The sequence below is a fragment of the Copadichromis virginalis genome, linkage group LG13 (assembly GCF_057382275.1).
Source record: "Copadichromis virginalis isolate Kocher_CV1m ecotype Utaka linkage group LG13, C_Virginalis_male_GT1.1, whole genome shotgun sequence".
Classification (NCBI taxonomy): domain Eukaryota; kingdom Metazoa; phylum Chordata; class Actinopteri; order Cichliformes; family Cichlidae; genus Copadichromis; species Copadichromis virginalis.
In genome coordinates this window covers 27,879,382-27,891,457 of record NC_140630.1, presented here as the reverse complement: position 1 = coordinate 27,891,457, position 12,076 = coordinate 27,879,382, and positions in this window count along the sequence as shown.

The window sequence follows — 12,076 nt, the reverse complement described above, 5'->3', positions numbered from 1 at the left end:
TCTCTGAGAGACACAGCACACTTGTTTTTCTGTGTGAGTCACAACACTCCCATCCACAGGATAGGAAACAAATAAGTCAATAAGGTAAATGTTAGTATGGCTTGAGATAATTTCTTCAACTCTGTGGGGATCTTTGAAGCTCTTACAGCTGCAAGCGTAATTACGCCGACTGCAACAATGACAAGGTTGCCCTCAGGGGATACGTAGCGAAGTAGCTTGAGCTGGCGCTAATTGAAGAGGAGGTAAATATGAGTGCACCATAACAGCTTCTTCTTTAAATACATAATTGAGTTGAAGGGCGCTTTACCATTATTCCCATTGCAGTTTTTATGTTGTAAATACTACAGGGTGATTTGATTTTGTAGCTGGTTTGTTTTTGCAGGAAATCTGACCTCAATCTGTCTTACAGTGACATCATCATTTAATAAACACATCTTGTTTCCTCTTTAGTGAAAATGGTTTTTCTTCGCACTAATCTTCCTGTCAAAATCTAACGGATGATCAGAGTCCGCCAGAGTAAAGTACGCCTGGAGGTTTTCTGAGCAGATCTGTGTAAATCTCGATAACTGATATGTTTGTAGTCATAAGCCTTGGTAAATAACTCAAATTCAAAACAAGGTATGTAAAACAAAGACTCTAGCTACAGCTTAGATTGTTTAAAAAAAAACCCAACCTAAATACCTCTTCCATTAAAATATTTTTGTTCACTGAAGCCATAAAAAACAACAACAACCCGTAAACAAACTGGAAAATGATGGTGACCCGTCAGCACGCTATGTTTCTGAATAACCAGTTTAGCTTAGCCAATTCCATAAGCCTGTGTGAAGGACCTCAGATAGAACTGTGTTTTGAAAAGAGGTAATCCAAGGCCTCAATACATCAATCTTACGTGGTCAGTACACACAAACAAAACAGTGAAGAAGGCGCAGCAGCGCCTCTTCTTTCTCAGGAGACTGAAAAGATTCGGCATGAGCCCCCGCATCCTCAGGACCTTCTATCACTGTGCCATTGAGAGCATCCTCACTGGATGCATCACCACCTGGTATGGCAACAGCACCGCCTACAACTGCAAAGCTCTCCAGCGAGTAGTGCGGTGCTCTGAACGGATAATTGGAGGTGAGCTTCCCTCCCTCCAAGACATCTACAGGAAGCGGTGCCTGAGGAAAGCGGGGAGGATCATCAAGGACTCCAGTCACCCCAGCCATAAACTGTTCAGACTGCTTCCATCAGGAAGGAGGTTCTGCAGCATCCGGTCCCGTACCAGCAGACTGAGAGACAGCTTTTTCCATCAGGCCATCAGACTGCTGAACACGTCATAGACACCTCAGCTTCACTACTGGAACTTCAACATTATGCACTACATACTGTATATAAATGCCACTTGTTTTGCACATATTCAACTCTGTATATTTTATATAAAATAATAACGGATAGTCAGTATGGTTTCAGATCAAATAGATCAACATCATTGGCATTAATGGAACTGATCGAAAATATCACCAACAATATAGATAAAAGACAATGTATAGTTAGTGTATTCATTGACCTAAAAAAAGCTTTTGACACAATTAATCATGACATATTACTTGATAAACTGGAGTACTACGGCATTAGAGGAGTGGTGTTAGAATGGGTAAAGAGTTATTTGAGAGACAGGCAGCAATTTGTGAAAATTGGGGAATATCAATCAGAGTGTATGGACATTGTTTGTGGAGTTCCGCAGGGGTCAGTATTGGGACCAAAGCTGTTTATCCTCTATATCAATGATATATGCAGAACATCAGATATACTACAGTTTATTCTATTTGCAGATGATACAAATATTTTTTGTGCTGGAGAGAACTTACATCAGCTTTTGGAAATTGTCACACAAGAAATGATTAAACTGAAAACATGGTTTGATAGAAATAAGCTATCATTAAATTTGGAAAAAACTACATTTATGTTATTCGGAAATTGTAAAAAAGATGCAGGAGCAAAATTATTAGTAAACAATGTTGAAATAGAGCAAGTTTCGGATACAAAATTTCTGGGTGTGATAATAGATAACAAAATCTGCTGGAAACCTCATATAAAGCATATACAAGCCAAACTGTCAAGAAGCATCTCCGTACTAAGTAAAGTTAAATATTTTTTGCCTTCCAAATCACTCCGGGTACTTTATTGTTCACTTATATTGCCATATTTGGAATACTGTGTGGAAATTTGGGGAAACACATATAAAACTGCACTTCAACCAATATGTAAAATTAAAAAAAAAGCAATCAGGATGATTAATAAAGCAGGATTTAGAGACCATACTAACATCATGTTTTTGAAATTAAAAATACTGAAGTTTATGGATCTTATAAAATATAAAACTGCAAAAATTATGTACAAGGCCAGATACAATATGTTACCAGGAAATATACAGAGGATGTTCTATGACAGAGAAGGAGACTATGAATTGAGGGGGAAATTGAATCTAAGGATTCTTAAAGCACGGTCAAAGGTTAAAACCTTTTGTGTCACTATTTATGGGGTAAAACTGTGGAATAGTTTTACTATAGATCTACAGCAATGCTCAGGAATTAGTAAGTTCATGAAAATACTTCGAAAACTGATTTTGGAAGAATATGATACCGATAAAGATGATCACCCATTGTATGTATAAAAATATCAAATTATATCCAAATTATATCAGTCACGGTAGCCAAGTTTATATAGGTTCTCCTCGTGTATCGTGTGGAGTATGTGATGATGGGAATTAGGTGAATTATGTGGGATCAATAAGATGTTGAGCAGGGGTAGGAATTAATAAGTATGTTCATACTTCTTCCTACTCCTTTTCAGACCAAACATTGTTACATTATGTCAGACGATTTTGTTTTATTTCATTATATATTTTTTGTTTATCTGAACACATACGTGTGTGTGTGTGTATATCTACATATATATTCGTATCTGTAAATGAAAATATATGTAGTGTGTATATATTGTTTTTTGTTTTATATGTCTGAAACAAATAAAGATACAATACAATACAATACAATATATTTTATTATTATTATTATTATTATTATTTTATTTATTTATTTTTTACTATTTAATTTGTAAAAATGTGTATACACACACACACACACACACACACACGTAGGAAAATATTTAGTATACACATCCAGAAATGCATACACTATTATATATTGTACATATATTTATTAGTTTCAGGTTGGCCATTCTTGTATTTTGCTCGTTTGTGTTGTTGTGTTTGCACATCTCTGTTGCTTGTGGGGCTCGCACACAAGAATTTCACTCGCATGTGCTGTGCCAGTGTGCCTGCACATGTGATGTGACAATAAAAGTGATTTGATTGATTTGATTTGATAGGTTCTACAATGTGAAGAAGAGAAGGAGAGCTTGTTTGTCTGAAGTACATTTAATGGCTTGTTTAACTTAAACTATGCAACATGCCATAATAAACAAATAAAATGATTGTAAAATCTGTCCAAAAATAAACATTGATAGAGAGAAATGGGTGTATTACTGTTACAGTTCAAACAGTATTTTATTTCAGTTTTTCAGTACCTTTTTTTAGGGTATATGTGAATACTGGCTTCCTGTCTGACACCAGTGTAAAATCAATAAACTGTATTCATCACTGTAACCAAGAGACTCTGGGAAACAAATCTTTGTGTGTATGGCAACATCAAGCCAAATAAAAAATAAATTAAAATATAGCAAATAAATGCACTGACCAGTTTACACTTTGAGGATAATAATAAGATAATAAATGAGAGCAAATAAAAATAAATCAATAAATAAGGGATGGATGAGCAAATCGATTCCTGAGTGGTTAACTGTTGACACTTAGTCTCTAGTGGGCATTCCAGGCTCCAGTTGCCTAGGTAACCCTCTCTAATGTATTTATCACCCTGTCATTTGTACTCTCACCTCAAGTTTAAATTGGGACCCGCCCACTTTACATTGCCAGAGGTTATTTCACCCTCCACTGGTTAAAGTTGTCAAATGTCTTTCACTTTCTATGATCTTTTTAAGCTTTTCAATATTGACTAATTCCCTCCCTCCAGGACATTTACAGCACCCGTCTCACTAAAAAAGCCCTTTGCATAGCAGCTGATCCCACGCACCCAATGCAAAGCTTCTTCAAGCTGCTGCCGTCGGGGAGGAGACTGCGGAGTCTCCAGGCCAGGACCAGCAGACTGAAGGACAGCTTCATCCATCAGGCTGTCAGGAAGCTTAACTCCCTCCCGATTCTGCCCCCTCTCCCCTCTCTCCTCCACGGTCTCACTGAACTCTGTCACACACACACACACACACACTCTGACTCACTCACTGGCCTGCACCAGTTACCAGTCACTTTGTGGAGCATTGGACTGCCATTACCTCATAAGACTTTGTTGTTACACTATCTCTTACCGTACACTACTAAATCTCCATTTGCACTATTTGCCTATTTGCACTACTCTGCCTGGTTTACACCCAATGTCATTTACCCTTATATTGTATATTGTATAGCTTTCTTGTTATATGTAAAATTGTATTGTATTTATTTAAATTTTACTTTTTAATTATTTTACTTGCATTTTTAATCACTCTTATATTTAAATGTTCATTTGCTATTTTATCTAGGGATTGAGAGTAACGTAGTTTCTATTCTCTGTATGTCCTGTACATGTGGCAGAATTGACAATAAAGTTGACTTTGACTTGACTTTGACTATTGTTTAAAAAACTGTCATGCTAATAAAGCACCTTTGAATTGAACTGAACTGAACTGAACTGAACATGTTTAAGTATCCTGAGGTCTATTAGTTCACTGTCGGTGTTACAGACAGTGTGTCAAAATGATATCAAACAAATCTGTAGCATGCCTGAACTGATGTCTTTTTTTTATTGGTTACTATACATATATGCTCATACTGACATGTCTGCAACATTGTAAAATGTTCCAGCGCCTATTGGTCAATATAATAACTATTAAATCACCTAATCTGGAAGAGATTAGATAACACGTAAAACCTTTGGCTTCAAACCTTTTTAAAACTAGTGATTAGAATAGAATAGAATAGAATAGAATAGAATAGAATAGAATAGAATAGAATAGCCTTTATTGTCATTGTACAGAGTACAACGAAATTGGAGTGCCACTCCCTTGGTGCAAGTTTCAATAATAAATATAAATGTAAAATATAAAAAGTACAAAAAAAACAATCGTAAGTACTCAAACAATAGTATGTACAATATATACAGGATAGCAGCATTAATATAATGACAGTATGAATAGCAGCATTAATATAATGACAGTGACGGTATGGAATAGGTTCAATTGTTTTTGTGCTTATTTACTACGGTGATAGCTCTGGGAAAGAAGCTATCCCTGAATCTGTTTGTCCTGGTTTTATGTGACCTGTACCGTCGGCCTGACGGTAATAGTTCAAACAGTTGGTTGCTGGGGTGAGAGTGGTCCTTGATGATATTGCCAGCTCTGCTGAGGTACCGATTTGATTATTTATCCAGATGTGTTACTTTTTTTTGTGTAATCCTTTTTTTTTTCATATATTTTCCACTCCTCCACAAAAAAGTAATTCTATGAACAATTCATTTTAGAAACACGAACATGAAAAGACAGCTTCATTGCTCTACAATTATCAAGAGAAATAGCATAATTTAACATCTTTAAGACGTAACTAGGAGTACAGGTTGTCAGAAAAAACCTAAGAAGTCAGCTTTATCATGACCCTAATTAGTCAGTGTCAGCAAGCTAAACCTGGTGTTCACATTCACAGTGTTTGTAAAGAGAGAAGCTGAGTGTTTTGGGCCATTCAAGGACAAATGTGGTTTAGTCTGGTAATGACGTTCAGCAGATGCAATTAGTTGTACATAGTCAAAGTACTTTTTTTCAGTGCTTACCAACCCATGACAGAAGCAACTGGCTGTTGTTTATCTGCTATGACTCATACGTCTGGACTAAAGTTTGTTTTTCTTTATAGTTTTCCTCTAATTGTGAGTTCTGTTTTTCTTTGTGGACTGAAAGCGGTAAGAGACTTGATTGGGATGTCACTAGCCCACTCTCTGGTCTGCTTAGCTCTGCGTTCTCAACACAATGACAGGATGCAGGCTGCAGGCAGTCTGGGCCAGGGCTTGCTGGCGTTTGGGGTACAGTGGTGACCAGTTACCCACAAATGAATATAAAGACTTTAGTCTCAAAGAGAGCCAGATGGAGAGAAACGAGTTTATTTCGGTCCGTATTTAGATCCTGTGAATGTGCCTGTAAAAATTGAGTGGTCTGTTTATTTTTGAATGTCTTGAGAATTTTCTGATGTGAATTTTGTTGAATGAAAGGAGAAGGACTTTTCCCTTATTGAGCGTCTTGTTGAATTATTTTTTTCCCACTGGAGTTTCTGAGAATAGCTTGACCCTTTAGTGACTGACCAGCAGGCACATTAGACATGTCAAGCCCCTTTGAGGATAAATCCTGTTGTCTGCCCCCGTCTCCTTGGAGACTCAGGGGCAGCCAGTGCAGAGGTTCTTTCAAAAGTATAATCTGAAAAAGCTTTCCTCTCCCCTAAAACCAAATTCTGGCTATTTCTCAAGTGAGAAATTTGGTCAAAGTGCATTAGCAAATTCTCTAAGGTGTGCTACCTGTTCGCTCGTGGAGGCCAGTCGTTGCTCAGTGCTGTTTGCGGCCAGGGTTCAGACTCCGCAGAACCAGCTTTGTGAGTGACACCGGGGAATTGGCGTCAACATTTTGCTTGGCGAGCTTCCAGTGTCATGAACTGGAGGGAGTGCGAGGGAAGGGAATGGAATGAGCAGGAGAAAAAAAAGAACGGGAAATAGAGCTAATATTTTTAACTCCTGCAATGCGTCACAGATATATGGCCCCATCTGCTGAAAATAAAGGCATCCAGAAAGAAAGGAACCCTCAGCCAGGATCTGATGTTATTCGGTGACATACTATTTGCCTCAGGTTATGATTGCATGATGTCTGTAAGAGGTAGTAAATATCTCCTTGTCTATTTTTGTAGCTATATTTTTATTGCCTTTCTATGTATAGATACAAAAAGGGCCGAGATGCTGCGCATATGTGTGTGTTTAACTGCAAAGACTGTTGATTCAGCTGGAGCCTCCTGAACGCCTGACAGCCAAGTGACATCCTCCGTCACTGAGTGCCGGTGTGCAATCATGACTCAATAAGCCCAGGAAATCAAGGGAGAGCCGGAGAGTGAAAGAAACACACATTGGGACAGAGCAGAGTGAAGAGCAGTGGAGCAGAGGTTAGCCGGCCTTGGGGGTTTGTGGGCTCCAGAGCTGAGCTTCAACTTGCATACATCATGTTCCAAGACCTCCCTGGAGAGTACAGAATGTGTGAACATGAGAAACCCTTTGGGTGTGTTGGTTCGAACCTGGGTTAATCTTCTCTTCATAGGAGCATATACACAAAGTCAAAACACTGAAGTGTGATTGGTCATAATAAGTTACTGTGTCTCAAAAATATCAACAAGGGAGTGTTGAGCATTATAAAACAAGGTTACAAATCTTGACAAACCACAGTTATTGCACACCATAAACTGCACGCAAAAGATGGACATAGCACAGCACCTTCTACTGGTATTCTTACTACTGGCCAGCAGGGGGCAACTCCTGAGGTTGCAAAATAATGTTGGCTCCTTTGTTCTATGACCTCAAAAACCTATTCACTAGCTGGGCCTATGTCCTCATTTTAGGTTTGACAGCGTTTTAGTAGATAAAGTAAATGGCTTGAACGTGAATTGAATTGAATGCCTCGAAGGCGACTGGTGGCGGCTCCCGGGCCTAGCATGTGACTGAGTCACGAATTTGGATTTTGCTGATCTTGCATGTTTCTTAAATTACAGTGTGTGAATGGGTGTGTGAATGGGTGGATGACTGGATATGTAAAGCGCTTTGGGGTCCTTAGGGACTAAAGCGCTATATAAATACAGGCCATTTACCATTTACCATTAACCCAAACAACCCTTTAGCCTTCCACCTGATTGGCAACCTGTCCAGGGTGGCTGGATGGATGGATCAAACAACTTCCGATGCTTGGTAAATGTATTCATTGTGGGAAATAAAAACCTAGATAAACTCCTGGTAAATCTAACTTAAAGCACTAACCACATTCTGAATGGGAAATTACCTTTAAGAATGTTTAAATTCATATAGTTTACTGATCACAATATAAGCATTAATTTTGCTAACTAGCAGGTTTACAAATGAAACAGGTTTTGTGTCATTTTGTAGGTAAATTACAAGTCTAAAAATGGCATGAAATCAAACCATTACAACCTTTATGAACAGTTACTAAATTACAGTTTCACTACAGATCTCCAGTGTTGTACAGCAAGAATGACGCCGCCAGGTGCGTGACCTGTCGCTCTGTAAAAACTGAAGAGTTTGTTTTGCCAGAGACCTCAGTACCCATCTGCTGAAGCAGCTCCTGCATTCACTCCTTCATTATTGCCAAATGTTGTCATGTTCTCTGAGGAGGACTAATTTTCCTGTGCAGAGTTTTTTTTTCTTTTCTTAAGGTTTATATGAGTCAGTCAGGAAGAAATATGTTTGCGTCAGACCTCCACCATTAAGGTCAATATTTTAACAAGGGCAGGGTATTGGCTCGTGACAGTTGTGCAATTAAGGTAATAAATTTTCTGCGTATTCCTGTGTTACACTGATGTAGTTATTTTAACAGTAAACTTATCCATGCAGTCTGGATATGCTGAAAGATTTATTTAACCAAAAGCATGTCTACAATTTGCTGAGTGAAGGGAATTAATTGACATGAACAATAAAAATATTTGAGGATCTTGGCTTTGTGTTATCCAGTCCATAAATGTATCACTGTAAGGGTACGCACTGTAGCTGAGACATGGGACGATATCAACTGTAGATTAAAAATGTGGAGTTACAGTACAGTTTTTGCAGGTGGCAACATCTTTAGCACTGTCTGTATTTTCCCAGGTTGATAAATCCCACCCATCTGGCATCTCATCTAGTCAAAATGAATAATTCACACCTGCGCACAAGTCTGTTTTTTACCTGTAGTTACTTTCTAAATACACAACATATGCTGAGTGCAGTGATCTGATTTAGCCTGGAGTCCGCTCATCCACTTTGGTTGCTGTCAGTTTGGATATTTGTGTTGGGGGTTTGTGTACAAACCCACCGAGAGAAAAAACAAAGGCACCAAAAAAAAGGAGAAAAAACTGGAGGTATGAAAGCTTCCTGCTTTTCAACCGAGCCCGTACGCTCGCTCTCTGCAAAGAATATCTCGCCTTTTCTCGTGGGAGCCCTCAGATTTAATGAGCTCAGCTGTTCAAGGCTATCTGCTGTTTAAGTTCTTCTGGGAATGCTCCATGTATGTTTTTCTTTTTCTCCCGGTGATGCCAGCCGTGCCCCTCCTCTTCGTGCCCACAGGGCCGCCGTTTCCTCCCAAGTCTTTGCTGTGGCAGAGAGCTGGTGGAACATTCTGTGGGGAGGCTAAGCCACAAGAGCCAAATAAGAGGTTTTGACCAATTAGAGAGCATTTTGAGCTCAGGGTTCCGGTTTGGATGGCAAACTGAGCGGTTCACAAAAAAGTGTGAAAGCACTGAAGAAGTTGGACGCAGGTGAGGAGGAGAGGGGGAGGATGGGCTGAGGCCGCCGGCAGATCCTGACCATGAAATGCCAGTAAGAATGTGTCACTAAAAAGCCCATCTATTCTCCCTCTTGGCAAACCATCCCCTTGTTGAGGGAGGGCTTAACTTTTTTTTTTTTTGGTTAGCAGCATATGCTGTCTTGATTTCCTTCTATCCATCCGCTTTGATGCGGGTGGGAAACAGAAAAGAGATGTTTTTCGTATGAAGGCCGTGTCAAGGATGAGTGGATTTGCAATGAATTAGGGCTGGTTAAAAAATAGAAGCACTTACTGAGTGCGCGCCGTCCTGCAACGGAGATGGAAGCCGGGCCTCGATACACTTGTGCCAAAGTGCCCAGCTGTAAGCCCCTCTCAGCACCGATGAAGAAGACGTCTCCGCAGCAGAGCCAAAGCGTGTCTTTTTAATAGAAGAGGAGGAAACGAGATAAAGAGACATCCACCGACAGGCGTGAAATATCTGCCGTGGGAGAGCTTCGGCTCTGACTCTGCGATGACCTATCTCACTACCGAGAACAAGTAGCAATTATGTTACAGAAAGGGGCATGATAGGGCAGGATATGGGAGCACTGCTTGTTGCCCCTTGCTATTCAAAGTTTACAGCCACTGAGGTCAGGGTTCAAATGCAAGACTCCCCTCAGGGCTGTTTTTAGATTCACGCCATCGCACAAAGCATCCTTGTTTGAAATTGAAATCTGAAATAGATTCTCTCTGATTCACAATGTGTTACTGCTTTTCTCTTTCCTATTCATTGTTTGTACTATAAATAGAGGACAACCTGAGAACGAGTGTGTTAAACCCAGTCAGGTTATGCAACTTATGCTAACAACAAATCCATTTTGGTGAAGATCACGTCCTCCTCCTCACCCAATTTCCCCAAGAGGGCCCAGTATTGCTATCTAATTCTCAAGCCCATAATTGGATCACACTATTCATACCTATATTTTTTTTCTTTCTATATGTGTGTGCACATGTACATATCCTGGCCTTTCCCAGCTCTGCGAAATAGACAGTACTGCCCAATAGGTCAGATTACATGTAAAGGGCAGAAGGGAAATGTTTTCATTTCGCACTGCTGTGAAAAATGTCAATAGAAATAAATCTGTTTTTCTCAAATGTTTTAAAACAATTGGAAAAGCCACAGGAAGGAGTATCTTTATACCAAAGGATCAGCGTGATGTTTTGAAATATCACTTGTCTTTTTTTTAAGGAGGGACAGAGAGGAGCTCAAAGGAGCAAGTGAATTTTATGCACCCTGCTGGTAGATTGTTTTCAATATTTTGTTATTTACATGACTTGCTTTAAGACTGTAAATGCAGTTAAAAATTACTTGTGTTTCTTTTATTTCTCTGCCCTTTCCTTCCCCTTTTTCTCTTTTTCTGTCAGGAAATGTTCCCAGGATACCTAATCCTCTCATTGGGTCCCCCGCTCACGCAGCTGGGATTATGGAGAGAGGCTAGAATACTTATAAGGCCGAGTTCAGCGCTGCACCGCAGACAGAGTCGGACCGTGTCTCTCCGCCAATGCTGCTTGTCAAAGCAACAAAATAAAAGCGGTGGTACGTCAGGCCTGTGCAGCTTTTATTTGTCTCTGACTTATTGTTGTGGATCGACAGACGGGAGCAGAGCGACCTCCATCAGCGCTAATGATGACAAATGAGCAGGCTGATGAAATTTCATGATGACCGTATTGAGATGTGAAAACAAGAGAGGAGTTTATGTGCAGAGATTTTTATGAGACTTCGGGGGAAAGAGTGATTACAAATGAATATACTCGACTTATTGTCCGCAGCCTCCCTTGAAAACAATATCATTGCGAAAGCTGTCATGTGCCCTGTTTGTAAATGAGGTGAAAACGACTGGAGCTCAAGCTCATTGCTGGCATCTGGTTTGTGGTGCTCTGCTTGTATTCTCGGGTGACGGAGAGTGAGAGAAAGCTGCGGAGGCAATAACAAATCTGCACTCTCATAAAAGGGCCTCCAAAGATTCATTCTAGACATCTCTGTTTAGGTCATTATACACGCTCCAAACTTTTACTCAAGTCCTTGCGCCGTGCCGCGGTGGTTGGTGGTCAGTGGGTCCACCCAGTCGCTGCAGAAGCGCCGACATGCCAGCTCGCACCGCAGCGTCGTCCATTCTCAAGTTTAAAAGTAGCACTGGTTTCCCAAATCCTCTTGGCACCTTATTATAGTGAGTCTCAGTTTATTGCTGGTAAATTCATCCCAAGACCTTGTTTAACCAAGAGGGGAAACCAGATTGTTTGGTGTATAACATGTTATTAGATTTTCTACTGTTTTGTACTTCATGCTCTCTGCTTTGAATTACAATTCAACTCTGTGTCCTTATGTCCTGTTTCCCTGCCCTCATCTCTGATCCATCACAGCAGATGTCTGCCCCTGGGTTGGTTCTGCTGGAGGTTTCTTCCT